At 41.6% G+C, this 4,830-nt stretch overlaps 1 pseudogene; it reads right to left on the reverse strand.

Moving 5' to 3' along the window:
- Positions 1–2,261: 2,261 nt before the first annotated feature.
- On the reverse strand, positions 2,262–3,267 carry LOC106582943 (rhodopsin, freshwater form-like; annotated as a pseudogene).
- Between the last annotated feature and the right edge of the window lie 1,563 nt (positions 3,268–4,830).

The raw sequence follows: 4,830 nt of genomic DNA on the forward strand, positions 1-4,830 counted from the left end.
AGAACAAGTTCTCATTTACAACTGCGACCTGGCCAAGATAGAGCAAAGCAGTGCGACACAAACAACACAGAGTTACACATGGGGTAAACAAATGTACAGTCAATAACACAATTGAAAACACTATATACAGTGTGTGAAAATGTAGTAAGATTAGGGAGGTAAGGCAATAAATAGTCCATAGTGCCGAAATAATTACAATTTAGCAATTAAACACTGGAGTGATAGATGTGCAGAAGATGAATGTGCAAGAAGAGATACTGGGGTGCAAGGGGGGCAAAAAATAAATAATATGGGGATGAGGGTAGTTGGGTGGGCTATTTACAGATACAATGATCGGTAAGCTGCTCTGACAGCTGATGCTTAAAGTTAGTGAGGGAGATATAAGTCTCTAGCTTCAGCATAACAATGCCCTCGTGCACAATGTGAGATGCATACAGAAATGGTTTGTTGAGATTGGTGTGGAAGATCTTGACTGGACTGCACACAGCCCTGACCTCAACCCCATCGAACACCTTTGGGATGAATTGAAACAATGACTGCGAGCCAGGCCTATTTGTCAACATCAGTGCCCGAGCTCACTAATGCTCTTGTGGCTGAATGGAAGCAAGTCCCCACAGCAATGTTCCAACATCTAGTGGAAAGCCTTCCCAGAAAAGTGGAGGCTGTTATAGCAGCAAAAGGGGGACCAACTTCATATTAACGGCCATGATTTTGGAATGAGATGTTTGACGAGCAGGTATCCACATACTTTTGGTCATGTCGTATATATAAACTAAATCAAAACAAGATCCTATAAGATACCAGGAGTATCTTAAGAAACAAAAAGAAAGATACCTCAAGAGAAAAGAAAGTGCTGAACTGAAACCCATCTCACAACTTTCCCAGCGAGAAAAAAAGGAGGCAATGGAAAATAAACCAAAGATACAGAAGACCAACTATCCAGAAAGGAGTGGTTATGGAGTTATACCTGACAAGGAACACACCACCACACTCACCTGAAGTCTTACAGCTACAGAATGATGACCTACCTGAGTGAGCACACACCTGTCTGTCACGCCCTGACCATAGAGAGCCCTTGTTTCTCTATGGTGTAGTAGGTCAGGGCATGACTGGGGAGTATTCTAGTTTATTATTTCTATGTGGGGTTCTAGTTTATTATTTCTATGTTGGTGATTTGTATGATTCCCAATTAGAGGCAGCTGGAAATTGTTGTCTCTAATTGGGGATCATATTTAGGTAGCATTTTTCCCACCTGTGTTTGTGGGATATTATTTTGTGTTTTGTGCACCACTTAGTCACGTTTCGTTTGATCATTTATTGTTTTGTGCGGTTCACTTAAATAAAATATGTGGAACCCAGAGCACGCTGCACGTTGGTCCGAGTATGCTTCCAGTTCGTACGACGAGCGTGACACTGTCTCATGAGTCGGAATCAATATACTGCAGCCAGTGTACAATAATTTGTTTCATTTCAACCAGTGTTTCCAACCTTGTACATGTATTTCTGTCTAATGCAATGAATCCCAAAATGTTTCTAAAATATGCTGTGTAACCTTTTTTTTAGGTTTTGAATGGTGTGTTCTGTATCTTCCAAAAAATTCAACATGTGCAATTGTGTCATTAAAATGTTTTTCAGTTCTATATGCAATGTCATTTCCACCACACTCTGTCATTACCACAACACCAAGTCTTTACCACCACTGTACATATTTTTGAGGAAAAGGGGTATTAAATCACAATTGATATTGATGATGTGATCTTAAAATAATAAGAAAAATAAGATTTGATGTGTCAAATACATGTTTCTGAGTATCATCAAGGCATACATGGACATTTAGACATGAGAATGATGAGTACATATAATTAAGAAAACATGATTTAAAACAAATTCATGTGAAATGTTATTTAAAATACCTTAGGCATAAGTTCTGTAATTTCCTTTTCAACTAAAATAGCACAGTAGAGTATATGATGTGGTGGAAATGACATTTCCCCTCGGGTATTTGGGGAAACAGATACTATTTACTCTTTAAGAATATAAAATATTTCTATGGTCTCAGCCACTATTGGATCTTGTTTCCAGACAGAGTGAAGAAAATATTCAGATAGATAAAAAGCACTTTCAAGAGGTTTCATTTTCAAAAATATTTAACATCCAAAAGTGCCCGTAGTTGCAAAATCAACCTGATACTGTGCCTTCAGAATTGTACATTAGCGTAGACCTTTTCCATAATCTGAGACAGAGGTGCTGCAGCAGCCATCTTATGCAGAGGCCACAGAGCGGGAAGACACAGAGGAGGCAGTGGTGGATGCTCCCTCCTCCTCGAAGGGGTTATTTGGCGGAACTGCTTGTTCATCAAAATGTAAATGAGGGGGTTGTACAGGGCTGAGCTCTTGGCAAAGAAGGCCGGAACTGTCATGCACAAGGGTCCGAAGGTAAGTCCCTAGTGGGTGAAGACGTACACAAAAATGCTAGCACCCAGCACACCATGAAGGAGCTAACCATCATGATGTCCATACAGGTGACCTCCCTTCCAGCCTCCTGGGGTGTTTCAGACTCCTGCTGGGCAGAAGTAGCCTCCTTGACGATACAGAGCAGGTTGCCGAAGGAGATGATGACCAGGGGAATGGTGAAGTGGCAGATAAACATGTAGATGACAAAATAATCGTTTTTGACCTCTGGTGTAATAGTCAATACCGCGTGAGTACTGCATGCTCTCTGGGATGTAAACGTGATCAGCCGAACAGAGGGGGCACGGAACCAGCAGCAGTCTTCACCCAGGTGAATGCCACACCTGTGATGGCATGGCTCTCCCCGAAGCAGAAATTGGTAAAAGCCCTCAATGGTGCAGCCGAAGGCGAAGTAGCCGTTCATGGAGGTGTTGAGCGTGGTGGTGAAACCGCTAAACACTGTGAAGAGATCGGCCACAGCCAGGTTGACCAGGATGGAGTTGAGGGCCGTCCGCAGCTTCTTGTGTTTCATGATGACGTAGAGTGTGAGGAAGTTGATGGGAAAGCAGGTGATGATGAGGAAGAACATGTATGCGGACAGACATGCGTAGGCCCAGGGCTCAGCCAGGTAGTACATTTCCATTTTTTCCATTTTAGTCATTTAGCAGACGCTCTTATCCAGAGCGACTTACAGCAGTGAATGCATACATTTCATTTCATGCATTTTTTTGTTTTGTTTTTGTACTGGGGGAACTCACACCACTCCTGTAGCGTTGGACATAGGCATATAGAATTTGGGTCCATCTGTGCCTTCCATGGTTCCTGTGTCTGTGTAGAGTCTGTGGGTGTATGTGGGTAACCCTTGAGGGGTCCTGGGAAGGTGGTACTGGGATACTCTGAGATACCCACTGAGCACTGACCCCCAATGGTCAGCCTTATAAAGGGGTTCACCTGATTACCAGGACTGATGTGGCGGCATGAATTGATGAATTGATCAATAATCAGTGCTGCTTTGAGTTGACAAGCAACTGATCAGGATATTAGGGTTAATATGTCCATCATCATTAATCCGACTGTGCTCTGAACTAGCTACTCATCAAGTTATTCACGTGATTAGGGCCATTAGGGATATTATTAGAGTTATTATGGCTAATAGGAGGATACCTGTCAATCATCATTAGAATAATTGGTCTAAATTGACACAACACTGTGTGTGTTGGAATCTTCACTGAGAGTCAATTATTCAGATATACATTAAAGGCCTGCATGGTGCTTTGTCCTACTCTCTTTCCCCCCAACAATGGCATATTTTCAGAATTTAAAATAGCGGCTGTTTTCCACACATTTTGGATAATCAATTAAGAATCACCATAGGGAGTTTGAATTGTGTTTAATTACAATGCAGTGTACCTCATTGCTCCTGGCAGGGAATTAAGCTCAGACAGTTTTTGTAGCATGATAATAAAAATGAAATCAATGTACCTTTTTGTGACAATTAAAAAATACCATTCCTATATATTCAAGATCAGTTAACATAATACTGGCATACTTGGAAATATTGCATTGGTCGCTTTTAGTTTAAATCTTCAGAATAAACATCCTTAATAACAATGATATGTTGAAGTGTTTCAATGGTAAGACAGGGCCCGGTTTCCCAAAAGCATCTTAAGGTTAATCCTAGAACCATAGGATCCTACTCTAACGATGAACTTAACCTTAAGATACTTTTGGGAAACTGGGCCCAGGAATGTTTAGGTTGCATTGGTATCCCAAATGAACCGTGTATTTCTTTGTTTGTATTCAAGTAGGTATCAGAGTGCCATCCTATGGTCAACATGTGAAATCACATCCACCCTGTATGTGATGTGACCTATCCCAGTGTTTTGCCTGGACATGCCAGAATTGTACTGTGCTGGTGGCAGAAATATGGCTCTCCACAGAACAATATGTCACACAGGCAGACATTAAGGGATTGAATGATGTGCTAAGGCAGGGTACCTCAACCGAATTTGGCCCGCTGGTGGTTTTATTTAGCCCCCCAAGTTTCCTGAGCAAAACAATATATATATATTTAATTTGCATGTTTTATTGTTGGACATAAAAGGGATGAATGAGAACACTAGAGGCTTTCCCTGTAGCTAGTTTATTAGAATGGGATGTTGAATGTTGCCCATTCTCGTTCAAGGCCATTGGTTGGGAATGACCTATCGTTCTCTGTCACTAGGAGTGGTGTCTGTAGATTCACAGATCAATATCATCTGTGGTAGCTATTTTACTGCATGGTAGGAGCCAAGGCTGAGTGTTCTTCTCTGCAGCGCTTCACAAGCCTTATTTATACATCATGATTTCACAGCCCTGGGACACATCTCAGAGATGGAGA

The sequence above is a fragment of the Salmo salar genome, chromosome 22 (assembly GCF_965601325.2).
Source record: "Salmo salar chromosome 22, fSalSal1, whole genome shotgun sequence".
Classification (NCBI taxonomy): Eukaryota; Metazoa; Chordata; class Actinopteri; order Salmoniformes; family Salmonidae; genus Salmo; species Salmo salar.